This window comes from Staurois parvus, unplaced genomic scaffold (genome assembly GCF_062004578.1).
Source record: "Staurois parvus isolate SC_StPar_1 unplaced genomic scaffold, SC_StPar_1.0 ptg000548l, whole genome shotgun sequence".
Lineage (NCBI taxonomy): Eukaryota > Metazoa > Chordata > Amphibia > Anura > Ranidae > Staurois > Staurois parvus.
In genome coordinates, this window is record NW_028318344.1 from 10,762,812 (window position 1) to 10,779,710 (window position 16,899).

At 43.9% G+C, this 16,899-nt stretch overlaps 1 pseudogene; it reads left to right on the plus strand.

Moving 5' to 3' along the window:
• The first annotated feature begins 527 nt into the window (after positions 1-527).
• LOC149451176 (uncharacterized) lies at positions 528-12,650 on the plus strand (annotated as a pseudogene).
• The last annotated feature ends 4,249 nt before the right edge of the window (positions 12,651-16,899 follow it).

Below are 16,899 nucleotides of genomic sequence, written 5' to 3' on the forward strand. Positions count from 1 at the left end.
GACACAGACAGACACCAGCATCTTAGCAACCAGTGATCCTTAAGCGCGCTGGCTTGTGTCAAATTGTAAACAAGCCGGCAAGCACACCTGGTAATGTAATTGACCGAACAGGGCCATGACCTTATTTGATCAATGATGTCATGAAGGATCACTGGCTGGCTTGTTGACATTCATCCGCTGAGGAGCTGTCATTTGCATTGAGGTGTGACGGGAAAAGATTGCTTTGTGCATGTTTGTTTTTAATTTTTTTTTATTTCTTTCTTTAGTCATTTATTTATTTTTAATAAATTACTTTATCACAGCGTGTGTTAGGCCAGGTTCGCACCTATGCAGATTGTGTTTGACATGTTTCTGCAGTGTGTTTTGCCGCGCATTTTTGCTCCCGTGTTTTTCATGTATTTTGATGCGTTTTGCATTTTTTTTCCAATTTGGTTGGCCAATAAGAAAAAGACACTGGTTTGATGTCACAGGATGTCAGATGGCATGTTTACTCACTTATATCTCAAATGTTGCAGATCTGACACATCATGGCTGCTATCTCCTTATTTTTGGCAATTGCCACATTGACAGCTACAGTCATGCAGGAAAAAGAGGAACAGAGGAGAAGACGCAGATATTGGATACATCCAGTGATAGCCAATAGACAGCAGAGAGGACAATTTTGGATCATTTATAACGATCTTAGAGCACGAGGACAAATTTTTCCAACCCCAACGGATGTCTACAAAAAGGCGAGCACAAGTTTAGAACTGTTCCTGTAGATACATACGTTTGTCGTAACCTCCCCCTCCCGCTTCCACCACATGTTTTGTTTCTTTGGTTTTTTATGGCTTATGCTTTCCTGCTTTGTGTTTCTTCTCTTGTTTTTCTTCTTTACACCTTTTTTTTCTTTTTTAATTTTTTTTTTAATCACTAACCCTTTTTTTAACAGTTTTGATGAATTGCTGGGTCTACTCAGCAGCAAGCTGGAGTGACAAAACACCTTCTTCCGGAACTCCATCCTACCGGTAGAAAGGCTGATGATCACATTAACCCCTTTACACCGGCCACACGCAAATGTGCAGCCTCCCGGCGTCTGGGCCTAGACGCCGAGCAGCCACACATTTGCGTTCAGGTAAGAAAAAACATATGTGCTGAGAGCGCGTGCTATGCGCACTCCCAGCACACATATCCGGTACTCACGGAAAGGTCTCCTCTCTGCTCTTTTGATCGGGACCTTTCCCGATCATGTGACCGCCGTGACGGCGCGTCACGATGGTCACATGATCCCTAAACCCCGCCCGTCCCGCCTCCCGGCTTCTGAAACTCTTAAAGGGCCGGGAGGGGTTAAGGTAAGTGTTTATACTCTAAACTGTATAAGTAATAAAGACAACTTATACTGAATTGCAAAAAAACTTTTTATTTTTTTTAACACACACTTTTGTGCACTAAAATAATAAAATGCAATAAAACTTTAGAACGATTTTTTCTGAAAATGTTTTTTAATTTTTTTTTATAAATAAACACAAAATGGCATTGTTGCCAACATATTATGACATAAAAAAAAATGTATAGGGTCTGATAAACTCATTCCTCCTGGGAGACATCTTGCTGCTCAAGGTACTGGGGCTGGGGCAAGTGTGTAGGTTCTATGTATCTCTGGGGAGCACTGGCAGGTGAACACACTGGGTGCGGACTTTGTCCTTCCAGCACAAAGCGGGACATAGGTGGCCCTGGTGGTGGCATGAGCTCCATAGGTGTTGCCAAAGCATGATAGTCATATTGTAGCGCGTGATAATTTGGCCATACAGGACTTTGGTAAGCATCATGCATTGGGTATGTGTCAGGGCTCCCAGGTGTGACCAGAGGTGTGTGGCTGACGCAGGGAAACGCAGACCTCAGATATGTTATAAATAATATAATTTATTAACACTAACAATACAAACATAAACGCAGTGCAATACTAAAACATAATACAGTGCAACCAAACCAAACCAAACCAACCACCCACAGATAACAGTACATACAAGCAAGCGGAGATTGGTCGGGGTCACAGGCCAGGTTCAGCAGGTAGCAAGCAGCGTAGTACAGAGGGTCAGGCAGAGGGATGGTCAGGGTCACAAGCCAGGGATCAGAACAGGTAGCAAGCAGCGTGGTACAGAGGGTCAGGCAGAGGGATGGTCAGGGTCACAAGCCAGGGATTAGAACAGGTAGCAAGCAGCGTGGTACAGAGGGTCAGGCAGAGGGATGGTCAGGAACGAGCCGGGATCAGAGCAGGAGAAGTCAGCAGCGGTTCAGAAACAGGCTGCAGGACAGAAACAGGATACAGGGCCCAGGACAAACACAACACCGAGGCAGAGTCTGTGGGTCTGGCCATCCCTTAAATACCCCAGCATAATCAGTTCCAGGTGTTAGCTGGCTGCAAAGTTGAGTCTCTGATTGCTGGGAGCATCCGCTGGCCAGCCCTGGTACTGCAGATCAAAAGGCAGGTGAGTCCCACCATTGCTGGCCAGTCCATTCCTGACAGTATGATACATAAGAGGCCTGAAGTGGTGTCTGCTGAGGCAAGCTTATAGTTGGGGGTGGGTTAGCAGAGGGAATGAAGGAGGTCAGGCACTGTATCATTGCAATTCTCATCTCCCCCTGTCTTTCAATAGGAACTTGATCAACAAAAGGGGACTAGTGTGTTTTCGTACTGCTGGGATAAAGACATTTGGTTTTTAAATAGAGCTCCAGCTCATTTAATGTATCCATCATTTTTTCACTTTGACATGGAGTCATCCTTCTTGATGCTCCTCCCTTCCGAGATGTAGACGGTGGTGCTGCAGGCCTGCTCAAATCTTCCTCCACCTCCTCCTCCTCCCTCATCTCCTCTTGTCACCCTGGATACGGGCGAACCAGTAGTTGGGGTGTCTAGGGGTGTTGAAGGACACTCCCTAGGGTCCTCTGCACATGCTTGTGATTACCAGGTGCTCTCAGTGCTGCAAATACAGAAAGAAGGAACATTTGAAAATTCCAAATATTATTTTTATTTCAAACAAATATGATTGTAATGATGCTATGATCCTAGATTACCTTCTCATCTCTAGGAGCAGTTTGAGGAACTCCAGCTCCTTAGTAAATTGGTAGGGGATAGGGGGTGGACTGACCATTTGGAAACTCGGGCATTGCCCAAGGGCCCGGGTTCATTAGGGGGCCCCATGAGATGCCCCTGGTACCTTTTTCATAGGCTTTTTTGAGTTTGGACAAGGACACAGGGACCCCATGATCCCCTATTGCCCTGGGGCCCCATGAGTTGTCAGTCCGCCCCCGGAAGGGGGTAAAATTTGTTGCAGCAGACCAACTCCTTGCTTGCCATTCCATACGCAGCTGTTTATTGTAGGAGTCTTCTCTGCTACACCATCTTGTGCGCAACGTTTTAATTGCAAAACATTGAATAAAAATATTTTTCCTTGCAGGTACCTTGCAACAGGACATTCTTTAGCCAGTCTACATTTTCACTTCATGGTGGGGAAATCAATTGCAAGATATATTGTCCGTGATACCTGCACTGTCCTATTGGAGGTACTGAAGGATGTGGCCTGCAAGAAACCAACAGTGGAAGAATGGTGCAACATAGCTGCTGTGTTCCAAGAGCGCTGTAATTTCCCAAATTGTCTGGGTGCTATTGATGGGAAACACATTCACATAATAAAGCCAGTAGCTAGTGGCAGCAGTTTTTATAACTATAAAAAATATTTTCCATTTGTGTTATTTGCAGTGGAAGATGACAATTATCGGTTCACTTACATAGATTTTAGGTCTTATGGGAGCAGCTCAGACTCAAGTATTTTCTTACACTGCTCATTCGGGCAGATCATATACTCAAATGAAATAATAATATAACGTTTTATGATCTTCTCACAATCAATCAGTGCAATAAAATGATAAAAGTGAATAGGTATCAATAAGTGCACATACACTCAATCCCCTCTTAATCCACAATTGAGGGATCCAATATTCTTATATGCGTTAGTGCAAAACGTGAATCCCACTATGGGGATATAAATAATGCAAAACGTGCTAAGTGTCACATAAATATATACATATAATAAAAAACCCCAAATATAGTTAATAATAAAGTCCAAAATAATTATATATGACACGTGCTCCAACTTCAATTACATGCAAGTGAAGATACGTGTAGGTGGTCACAGCAATAGTGTCAATCCTTCAGTGGGCACTATGCCCCCTCACCTCCTTGCATTGACCACAAAGGGCCAGCTCACTTTTGGGATCACACCGATCCTTGCAGGTATTAATTCCTTACGGGATCCCCCTCAATGATGGTATATGCTCCTCTTTCAAAGCCTCCTCCACATAGATGTCAGCAAAACCACTCTCCCATAAAGGATCATAATGAGACAATAAGATCCTCCATAGCGCAATTATGTTTAATAATTATATGTAATTCAAATAACAAACAAATGCCCACTCATGTTTTGTTCATATAATGACAGCTTTCTACCTCATGCTATGGGTATACTGCATGCGCATTCAAAAAAGGTGATCCAATATGGCACCCATAAATGACGTCACCGCGTACTGGAAGTTCTTCCCCGCTTACCCAGGGCTTTTATTATATGTGGCGGAGGGTAGGCAGGACAGAACACACGAGGCAGATAGCAAACAGACAAAGCTTTGAGGCAAACAGACAGTCACTCAATAGGGGGGATTGCAAAGTGGGTGCCCTCCCCACTAGGGGAATAGTAAGGCGAGGGCAAAGCACTTGTAGTCCAGCCCCAAGGGGCAAAGGTAAAGTCTCTGTGACAAATTGTAATCCAACAGGGGGGAACAGCTCAGGAACAGTTCAGGCAAAACAGGGGAAAGCATACACTCACAGATCCGACAGGGTGCCCGGTCTCCCAGGGATACGATAGTATGACACAGGTACCTGTTGGGGTCTGGAGTAGGCAGGTGGTCTCTCCCTTAGCTGGGTCTCAGGCCGGCTGGCATGTGCAATCTCCCTCCTTTGGCTGGGGGTCTCAGGCAGGCTGGCGTGTGTGGTCTCCCCCCTCTAGCTGGGGGTCTCAGGCAGGGTTAGCGTGTGCGGGGTCCCCCCGTATCCTTGGGTCTTTGACAGAGTTAACCGCAGCTGGGCTCCCTCGATGGCTGCGCAGTGGAGAAGATGATCGGGGAGCCCGGCATCAGCCTTCTTAAGCTGATGCAGGATGCTCTCCGGTCATCCTGGCAACTGTGGGCGGGTCGGGGTCGGCGTGCCTCGTCGCCTGGAAATGAGGCAAGCTCCCTAGACACGGGCCGCGCTTCTCGTGAGCGCGACCTTTGTCCAGGGACATCCGCAAGCGCGGGAACTCTCTGTGCCCCCACTGCGGATGACAGGACCAGGTGGCGTCAGTCTGACGCCATGGTCAGGGACATCTCCGCAGGAGGTTCGTTACATAACATGTAAACATTCATAGTGCAGGGAGGAAAAAGTATGCGAGGCCCTAGCTTAATGACTTCTCCCAGAGCTAATTGGAGCCAGGAGTGAACCAACCTTGACTCCAATCAGTGTGATGATATTGGATGTGTTGCTGACAGCTGTCCTGCCCTTAAAAAACACACACCTGTTTTGGGTTTACTAGTTTCAAGAAGCACTGTCTGATGTGAACCATGCCTCGCAGAAAAGAGCTCTCATCAGACCTACGATCAAGAATTGTTGACTTGCATGACGCTGGAAAGGGTTACAAAAGTATCTCCAAAAGCCTTGATGTTCATGTGTCCACGTTAAGACAGACTGTCTACAAATGGAGAAAGTTTAGCACTGTTGCTACTCTCCCTAGGCGTGGTCGTCCTGTAAAAGTGACTGCAAGAGCACAGCGCAGAATGCTGCATGAGGTAAAGAAGAATCCCAGAGTGTCAGCTAAAGACCTACAGAAATCTCTGGCACATGCTAACATTTTTGTTGACAATCTACAATAAGGAAAACATTAAACAAGAATGGAGTACATGGGAGGACACCACGGAGGAAGCCATTGCTGTCCAAAAAGAATATTGCAGCACGTTTGAAGTTTGCAAAAGAGCAGCTGGATGTTCCACAGCACTACTGGCAAAATATACTGTGGACAGATGAAACCAAGATTGAGTTGTTTGGGAAGAACACACAACACTATGTGTGGAGAAAAAAAGGCAGAGCACACCAACATCAAAACCTCATCCCCACTGTAAAACATGGCGGAGGAAGCATCATGGTTTGGGGCTGCTTTGCTGCCTCAGGGCCTGGACGGATTGTTGTCATTGATGGGAAAATGAATTCCAAAGTTTATCAAGATATTTTGCAGGAAAACGTACGACCATCTGTCCGCCAACTGAAGCTCCGCAGAGGATGGGTGATGCAACAGGACAATGACCCAAAGCATACAAGTAATTCAACAAAACAATGGCTGCAACAACACAGAATACGCCTTCTGGAGTGGCCCAGTCAGAGTTCTGACCTCAACCCGATTGAAATGCTGTGGCATGATTTTAAGAGAGCGATTCACACCAGATATCCCAAGAATATTGCTACACTGAAACAGTTTTGTGAAGAGGAGTGGTCCAAAATTACTCCAGATCGTTGTGCAGGTCTGATCTGCAACTACAGGAAACGTTTGGTTGAGGTTATTGCTTCCAAAGGAGGGTCAACCAGTTATTAAGTCCAAAGGTTCACATACTTTTTCCTCCCCGCACTGTGAATGTTTACATGTTATGTGCAAATAAACCATGGCAACATCTAATGTTTGTGTAGTATTATGTTCAGCAGACTGTGTTCTTCTATTGTTGTGACTTAGATGACGTTCAGAGCACATTTTATGCCCAATTCATGCAAAACTCCACGTAATCCCAAGGGGTTCACATACTTTTTCTTGCAACTGTATGTGAATGTGATCCATAGGAAATCATGTTAAATGGCATGCACTGTGTTCCTGCAAAACGCATACAAAAAACATGCAGGTGTGAACCTGGCCTTAATTTACATTCTACAATATTGTGATTAAGTAAATTGGAGTATCCATACTCATTCACGTTGGGGGAGTTGGATATCTGGGAGCTACCTTATTGCAAAGGGAGCTTCTGGATAATGCTAAGTTCACCTCCAGACCCCCTTACAACATCAGGGCAAGGTTGTGAAGATGAAGCCCTTGGCTCAGTGTGTAGTTAGGGCATCCCCCCTGGCAGGGTACCCTCCCAATGTTGAAGGGATGTGGTCTGGTCTGGTTCAGGAGGGGGCTGCAAACTAACTGCCACTCCCATTTATGGCAAGCCAGGCTCCATGCTTAGATAGGGACCTGGTATGCATTTTTTTCTTTTGTGGGGGCACTGGATTCCCCCAGTTACCTTGTTGCAGGCCAGGGATTGGAACTGTCATTTAGTGACAAATGTCTTTTGGAATGCCGTGTATGCCTTAGTGCATCTACAGATGTATAATTTCACAGGCAGGGAGGGTTCAGGGCACTTGGCATCAGACCGGAGCAGAAGCTGGGTGTGAGGGATGGAGTGCTGAGTCTGATAGGCCACGCTGGCAAACAGGTGCTATCTGCAAAGGCACAGAGAGGGATCACCGGTCTACCCTCAGCTGTTCCAGGAACACAGAGCGGGATTGCTGGTCTACCCTCAGCTGTTCCAGAGACACAGAAAGGGATCACCAGTCCACTCTCAGCTGTTCCAGAAGGGCCATGTGGGTTTGCCAAAGTCGTCAGTTGATGATGGGCACCTCCATCGGTGGAACTTACAGGTGAAGTGCAGAAGTTTGGTGAGAGGGTTGCTAACCCATTTCACACATTGTACAGCAGACATTGAAACCTTAGCCCATTACTGCTTTACTCTTCCACTCTCTGGAAATCATCCAGTCTGCTCTCAAGGCTATTGCCTCAAACATCCAGAATTACCTTTCTGACTCAGTATCAGTCTTGGAAACCTCGCTCCCCTTCCTGAACTTACAGTATCTCTGTTACTGGTTTGAGCTCTTCACTGAGTTATATTCCCTACAGTTACCTTTGCTGCAGTTGTCCTTCTGACTTTAGACAAGTGAAAACCATTGAACTCCAATATAGTGCACCACTGTATGGGCCCAAACAAAGTCAGCAAAACTAAATTCTTCATTCCATATCAACTCTCCCAACAGACCTTTTTTGTCCCAGCCTTATTCCTTTTACAGAGGATAGTTCAATGTGTATACAGTGAAGGTCTGCAGGCAGACTTGAACATAGCCGGGTCACTCCAGGGCTCTAATGGTGGCATAGTCTCCAGAGGGATTGGTACTATATTTCTTAGCCACCATTATTACACCCCTTGTGGTCTTGTTACAGTTTAAGCTGATCTTATTTTCTAGTGAAAATTAGGCCTGGTCACCCTTTGCTTTATTGTCCACAAACTTTTTGTAGCAGAAAAGGTCTCTGTATAGTGTTAATTGCATTCTCTTGTTCATTGATTGTGTTACTTTATACTCAGTTAAGCTGTTCAATATTAACAGAACTACAGCTTCTACTCCATCTGGTGTTGTCTAACTCACTGAGCAGGGGTGTGTTAGAGTAGTTAAAGTGGTAATACCAGTAGTCTATCTACCAGATTAGTCTTAGAGGGTTTATTCACTCAATGGCTCCTTTGTGGGTTCCCTACACACCTTTAGTCCACTCCAGGCAAGGCCACCTCACTTCCTGTCTGTTTGCTAAGTGTCATAAAGAACATGAAATTAGATTTTATCTCCCCAATTGTGGACACAGACAGTAATGATAGCAATATTTCCAGTAGAATCTCTGTTGGGGAGTTTTCCCTTTACTTCCTGTTTGCGTTGGGGATGGGAGACATAGAGAACAGGAAAAGACATGAGCTCTCCTTTACCGTAACACATAGAACATTTTAAAATATATCTGTGGTCAACATTTTAATTCATATATTTATTCCAAATTGAGTTTCAATTATGTTTGCCCTACTTTATTAATTTGAAAGATTTTGAGGTTTGATAACGCACTATTCCTTGAGTTCTATGACACATATTCACTATACCCTGTGATTAGGCACTGCTGTGTCACAGATTTCCCACAGCCTGTCTTCTGAACTACAGAGGTGCTGATAGGAGTTTCAGGAGGCAGAGTCAATACAAGAGTGACTGTTTGCAGGCAGCAAGGTACCATGGGATAGGTAGTCCTCAGAAATTAAAAGTAAACAGCAGACGATAAGCTGAAAAACATACAGGGAATCCAGGAACTTGTGGAAAACTGATCAGCAAACAGGCAGCACTCACAACATGAAAGGAGATTTTTCAAGAAAAATTATACTCGATTGTAAAAATTAATTGCTTGCATTGCTTTTACAACGTTGGTGCTATAAAATGAAAATGTACTGTATATTGTGATCACATAACTCCTTTAAATCTAGATTTCCTTCTAGCTTTTTTTATACTTTCCTACTACAAAATTAAAAGCACTTTTCGTTGGAGTTGGATTTTTAAACAACACTGTTATTAACTTAGAAAGTAGCAGAATAGTAACCAATCAGTTTCCAGGTTTTATTGTCAAAGCTTAATTGAACAAGCTAGAAGCTGATTGGCTACTATGCACAGCTGAACCATATTCTGAGTGCTTCAGTTTTAGTAAATCCCCCTCACAGTTTCCCCAGTAAAGAAGAGACATTATACTGCCCCCTTCTCATGTTACCAAACTTTTCTCTCTTCCAGAGCTAGTGTGCTTGGAGAATCATTTAATCTGACCCACTTCCTGGAGTGTCAGATGCCCAGTCCCCTGGATGTCTTGTCATCTGTGGTTCCTCATGTTGGCCCCCACATCATTACAACACAGGTGAATATGCAGTCTCTTCTTTACAGAGAGGCTTTTTTTAACTTTCTAAATTAATAACAGTGTCACATTAAAGTGTTACTAAACCCACAACAGTAAAATCAGTCTGCAAAAATGCAGTAAAACATGCTTGTTATACTCACTGTGGAACCTAAGGGGTTAATTCTCTTCATTGTGTAAAAAGGCTATTTGACCCTTTCTCCTCTCCCCTCCTCTTGTTGAAATGACCACCTGATACAGACTGAATCCATAGTCACGTGCACATGCTCAGTTTGGTGTGTATTACCAGAGAGGTTTTTTTTTTTCTTAAGAGAGTGCATTTGATCAGCACAGGGCCAATCATCACTGTCCAGAAAGAGGGTCAGAGGTTTCACATCCCCCTAGAGCAGAAAGAAAACTCCTCCTAGAAGTTTAACCAGTGCCCTGCTGAAGTCACAAGACTGCTCTAACTGCTGATGAGAAAAGGTATTTAGCAGTTTATATTTACTACAATAATTGCATTTCCATGTTGTGTGTACTGTGGGAGACCAGTTATGGTGAATGCAGGGTACAGGGTTTAGTATCACTTTAAGGATTTAAAAAAAAAGTCTACATAGGTGGATTAAATGTGGTTCTTTTCTATTTATAATTATGCCCCAATTTGTAACTTTAGATAACAATGTTAACAATGTTAAAAATCATAGTAATAAATGTAATGAAGTCATTGTTTCCTATTGTTAGTATTGTAAACTCTGGCAAAGTTCATAAATTTTATAGGCGACATGAAGCTGGAATGTCGAAGGATGACTAAGGCTAATGTTTTACTTAGTGACATAACGTCACCTTGTGAGCACGAGGATTACACAAGCAAAAGATTTACAACTCTTTGAATGAGCTGCTGTATGCTTTGCAGGGTCAGTTTTGTAAATGTATAAAATAATAGGGCATGTTAGGACTTGTTCATAAGAGTTAGTTATATTTTCCTTGCATAATTATAATTTTCATTTATATCGCTAGGATTTTGAATCACGCTATGAAAGCACCTACAGTGAAGGAAAGAAGTGTTTGATCCCCTGCTGATTTTGAATGTTTGCCCACTCACAAAGAAATGATCAGTCTACAAATGGAATGGTAGGTGTATTGTAACACTGAGAGACAGAATAGCAACAAAAAAACAAAAGAAATGCATGTCTAACAAATTATGCACTGATTTGCATGTTCATGAGGGAAATAAGTATTTGATCTCCTTCACAAAACATGACTTAGTACTTGGTGGCAAATCCCTTGGTGGCAATCACAGAGGTCAGACGTTTCCTGTAGTCGGCCACCAGGTTTGCACACATCTCAGGAGGGATTTTGGCCCATTCCTCTTGGCAGATCCTCTCCAAGTCATTAAAGTTTGGTGGCTGACGTTTTGACTTTTTGCTATAAAACATAACCAGTAAAAAAAATGTAAAAAAATTTCTTCATAAATTCAGCCCAAAATGTACTGCTGTGCAGAGCAATACAAAGCAGCCTTTTTGTGCTGATAGGGGAGAGACCTGTGCTGTTTACACACAGACCTCTCCCGTTCTCCCAATTCTTCCAGGGTTTACAACCACTTTAACCGCTTGCTGCCCACCCCACAGTGATTGGACACAGCACAAGCTTGGCAGCTGAGTGCAGCCAATGATTTTGGTTGAAGTCAACAGATCAGCTGTGGCCAATCACACACAAACAAACAGAACTCTGTATTCAGGGAATAGCAATCTGCCAGTTTCTTCTCCCTGAAAAGCAGGGAAAAAAACAGACAGATAGTAATGTAAAAGCAGCACACAGACAACCAACGAGTCAAGAAAAGTGATTTATTGCAGTGAAAGTATCGTGGAATCTGGCAGAAGGAGTGGAGAGGGCTGTACTGCTGGAGCTGTGACTGTTACTGTGATCTAAAGCTACAGATGTTGCCCATAGCAACCATGTTGGGCCTATCCAAAAGTTTCCTTGCTGCTCTACAGGTGGTTGGTTAAAGAGACTATGTCCTTTCAATGCCAGAAAATGTGTGTTGCTGTCCTGCTTGCGGTTGCCTGAAGCAGCCGAAATTGCCCGCCAGTCTATAGAAGTCCCTTTGCTGCTCTACAAATGCCCTGTTTCCCATCAGCGGCTGAGGCCTGTGGACTTTTTTATTATTATTCAAGCCTGCTAAAATCTATGTTTGCCACGTGTCCTTGCTTGTCATTGCCCAGGGCAACCAAAACAGCCTGCTGTCCAGTGGATTACAAATACATCCCAACAGTAGTTGGGCCCAGTGACTCTCTTTATTCAACAGTGTTCAGCAGGGGCTGTGTCCCGTGCCTCGCTTTTGCCTACAGCAACCGCTGCAGACTATTGCTACTATATCTACAGACACCAGTTGTCCAACAATGGCTGGAGCCAAGTTTCTTGTTCCTGCCAGTGAACTGCCTTTGTGTCTCTGCCCAGATTCAGTACTACAAATCCAGTCAGCATACCCTGAATAAATTCTGCATGGCGGTCTCGCTGGTGCCAAAATGTCTGAAGGAAGGGCATGGCCACGCCCCCGAGCCCACCCAATACATCCAGCATGATGAGAGGGAGCGTGAGAGTAGGAAGATGGCAGCTGCACTACCAATTTGTCCCAGAGTTTTCCTGCCTGAGGTTACCCTGGTGGACAGTTGGGTTTGCCTTGAGCATAGCGGCGGCTTTGCTCTGGAGTTGGTGGAAGGAGCGGAGAGACTTTGTCTACTTTGTCCTGACTGCAGGAGGCCCACCACACTGATCAGAGAATGGATCAGGTGTGGACACTGTGTAGTGCCACCAACCAAGCTGCTACCCAGCGATCTGGTAGATCTGCATTCAGGATTGTGCACAGAGAAGCCAGAATGACAGAAGATCAGAATGCGTCTTGACCCAGAGATCCAGAGAGGAATTGTGTCAAGGAATGCAGTCAGGTTCAGAGATCAGTTGCTACAGCAGTGTAAGGCTTACCTGAAACCAGCAGGATAGGTACCCCAGCGGATCACCCTGGGAATGACGCAGGCTCACCTGAGGTGCGGGGTCTAAGTGTTCACCGGTCTTCACCAGAGCTCCTAATGGTGGAGATGGATTTGGCTGCTTGTGAATCAAGCCAAGGGTCGGTCACAAATTGTAGTAGATAGGATGAGGCAAAATCGTAGTCAGTAACAAGCCAGAGGTCGGTAGCGAAGATGTAGACGGCAGCAGGACAGAGAAGCGGGATATTGGCTGGAAGGTACAATAATATTGCAAGGAGGAGGTGCATGGACATGGCTTTTATAGGAAGTTCAAGGGAGGAGCAAGGAGTTCAAGGTTCAAGAGAACACAAGGCAGAAGGCAGGATTATCCAATAGATCAGGCAGAGTGTTGTCCAGCATCCCAGGTAGCTCAGTGAGAAGAAACACTGTCTCTCACTGCAGTAGGCCCAGGTTCGATCCCAGGCTCTGACAAATTGAGTCTCAGGACCACGACTCCCCAGCACCCTCAGCCAACATGTGCAGCAGAGTGTTGCCTGCTGTGACCAACCTATCATCCGGAGATGCTGCTGACGAGCCAGTGCTCACAGTTGCTGCCCAGGAGAAGTCAGCAGAAGTTCCAGAGAGGTAAAGTAATGTCATGGCGCTAGTTGAGCTAGGGATATGGATAGTGAACTGCAGCTGGGAAGGAGGGTCTCTAAAATTATCTCATAAATAAATCCATATCCGTCACTAAAAATCACTTGGACATGGTTACAGCTTCTCTTAAAGAGGATTGGATAACACTCTTCAATCTGTACAAGGAAAAAAGCATAGGAAGTGCCACCATCTAAGTGTAGATTGTAAGGGAGAATTAAAAAATTGCACTCACATTTATTAAAAGAATCAGAGCATAAAAACAAAGGAAGACTACAGAGTTTGGCAAGTTTGTGGCTGGATCAGCTGTGTTAATTCTGAGGCGGCTGGAGGAGTGTGTGGAAAGAGCTGAGGAAACACTGCTGATCACAGCCAGGCAGTCTAATGGCAGCCGGCATCCAGGGAGAGAGGCAACAGCAGTGGAGAGCTCGATGCCAGTAACAAGCTGTGGCCATGGCAGAGATGCAGAGAGAATCCGGAGGATGACATGGGGGGTGTGGTTATGCATTTGGGGGCAACAAGGACCGTCCCTTTGGCAAACCATACAGAGGGATTGGATGGATCGCTTATAATGGAAAGAGGGGAGGAGACTGGGCGGGCAATGTGTAAACTATGTTTGATAGATCACCAGTAAACTATTCTATTAATACTGTGTATACAGCACATTTAACATATCAGCGTGGTGAATTAGGACACATAAGAAAAGACTCTTACAAAAATAGTTGGACAATGTGTGAGATAGAAGAATAAGAAATAGAGATCCAATACCATAAAAATATTCAACTTATCTCAATATTCCCTCTCCGCCGATGAGCTTTCTATACTACATAAAGGTCTACATTTTTACTCTATGACAGGACCGAATCTATATACTTTATTTAAAGATCTTAACAAATTTATCAAAAATCTTACAGTAAAAAAGTTTTTCATTAACCAATCATCCCTTGGTGCCAAAAATAATGAGGCATGTCTAGACTATATTTCCATATCTGTCCCTGTTGACAACCTACTGGTAGATGCTAATACCCTACAGATTCTGGAAGAACTACTGTGGGAAAATGGGGATATCAATCCAGAACTTTAGTCTGATCACATTCTCCGGTACATACTCAATTTAAAGCCAAATAATTTTTTTTAACCCACCCACATTAAAGGGGCATTTATTGAAACATTTTATACCATGGTTTACACTGACCTCAAAAAGTTGTGTTCCAATAATACTATCAGCCATCATAATTTAACTCCTTCCAATTTTTTCGGCCCTTAAGGCACTACAGGAGAACCATAAAATCATCATTAAACCTGCCGACAAAGGGGGGGGGGGTGTAGCAATTGCGCACAGAAATGGATGTGGACAACCATTTTGCTAAGATCCACCATCTTGTGTCATTCTCACAAATCAGTCCCCTCCCTTTTTGTTGAATGGCATGTGGTCTGTGTGTGTGCTGAGTTCAGGAGTACACAGGGCACAGCTGGATACACTTCATGGTTAGATGGTTCCATGAGGTCTGCCAGACTCTTGCTCTGGCCTGATAAAGTTATAAATCCGTCAGTCACTGGACATGAAAAGCATTCCGGAGTAGCAGTAAAACGTACATTCCACTGAAATCACTTTTTCATACAAATCCATAACTCCCGACAGGAACAAAGTACAATAAAACAAAGCATCTATTCAGGTAGGACATTTTAATACAAGTCACCTGATACCTCACCCCCTAGATAACGTCTACCCGAGAGTAGAAAGTGATATCTCTTTAACCGTCACAGGCAGATATGTCATATCTGGTGTCTGGACATTCAGCAGATGATTCTGCATATTATCCTACCAGTGAATAGGATGCTACATGTAACTATGGAAGGTTATTAACCATGGTATAAACGTGGGAGGGATTTGGGTCACAGCCTGGGTCTCCGCCTAAACCCCCTCCCCAAATGAGGCGATTGGCCCTTGGCTTCAGTAGACACCCCCTGCTGGGGGACTAGAAAATAGGCTGTCAGGCCTGGAGAGGAAGATGAAGAGATTCTCCCTTTTAACACCAGGAACCAACTTTGGAAGAAAAGGTACCCTTTTGTTCAGGACACTTGAATCTGCTTAAACCAAGGACTTCGGCAAGTATTCTACCTCCCTAAACTTCTTTCTGTTATCTCTCTGTTGTGTTATTGCTTTCTGTATTTATATATATATATATTGGCTACATCTTTTTCTGTAAATATTTTTATTGCACCATTTTGACTTTTTTAGTAATAAATCCTATTTTCTGAAAAGTAACTGTTTCTAAAGCTCTTTAATGCAAACTAAGAATCCCTGTCTCTGAAGAGTGCTACTGTGTGTTTTAAAATCTCTGTATACATCTGCCTGCGGTGACAGTGTGTATACAGATGCTTATTCAAACATCATAGTGTTACTGCTAAGATTTGTGAGTTTCCTCCTTCTCTGTAAAAAAGTGGTGGTGGCAGTGTAAAGGGTTAATTGCGTAATTAACCTGACCCAGTAACAATCGCTTTCAGGCTGCGGGCACATAGATTGTGGTCCAGTGAGCTGGAAAATCTTTGTGCAGGGTGCAACTGAGCATGGCATTGTTATGCAAGTGGCAGCACGGTTTTAGATTGGCTAGTCCTTCAGTCACAAGTTGGTGAGAAGGACTGGGGTCTGATGCCGCGCCCGTCACAGGGGGCATTGTGGCATTGTTGTTTTCAATAAAACAGATTATATGAAGGAGGTCCACAGACTCCTATCTGACTCCCATACTTATCTTAAACTTTGTGGAGATCCATCAGATATTTTTGCTAGTGATATAAAACATCTTGTTCTAGCAGCTAAGAGAGACAAAATTATTAACAAAAAGGAGGCCACTTTCTTTCTAAAAGACTTTTACAATGTACCGTATTTTTATTATTTACCCAAGATACATAAAGACCACACCAATCTGCCCTGAAGACCTATTGTAGCCTCCATGGGGAGTGTGACACATGGGCTGGCCCAGTACATTGATTTTTTCTGACAACCCCTAGTCCAAGAATTACCTTCATATATACGGAATTCCAGTCACCTTATTGACACCCTTAAAAACTACTCTTGGGAACCCACATATTGCTGGCTGTCTTTAGATCTCAGCTAGTTATACACTTCTCTTCTGCATCTTATAGGCCTTAGAGCAGTAGAACATTTTCTTGTGGGAATCACTATTGATATACCATCATGTCATCACCCTTTCACCAAACATATCATATTTTAAAGGAGATATATTGACAACATTGTTGACATTTGGGACGGCCCCCTTTCCACAGTCACAAATATTGTTAACCATTGTAATAACATTGATTTCGGTTTGTCTTTTACCCATGTAGTTGATACCCAATCTCTCATCTTTCTTGACTTGGTTCTTGGTTCCTCAGGCTCCCAGATAATCACCAAGAACCATTTCAAAGCCACAGCAGGCAACTCCAATGTTCATTCGAGCAGTTGTCACCATCCTAGATGGAAACAGAACATTACAAATCAGTTCCAT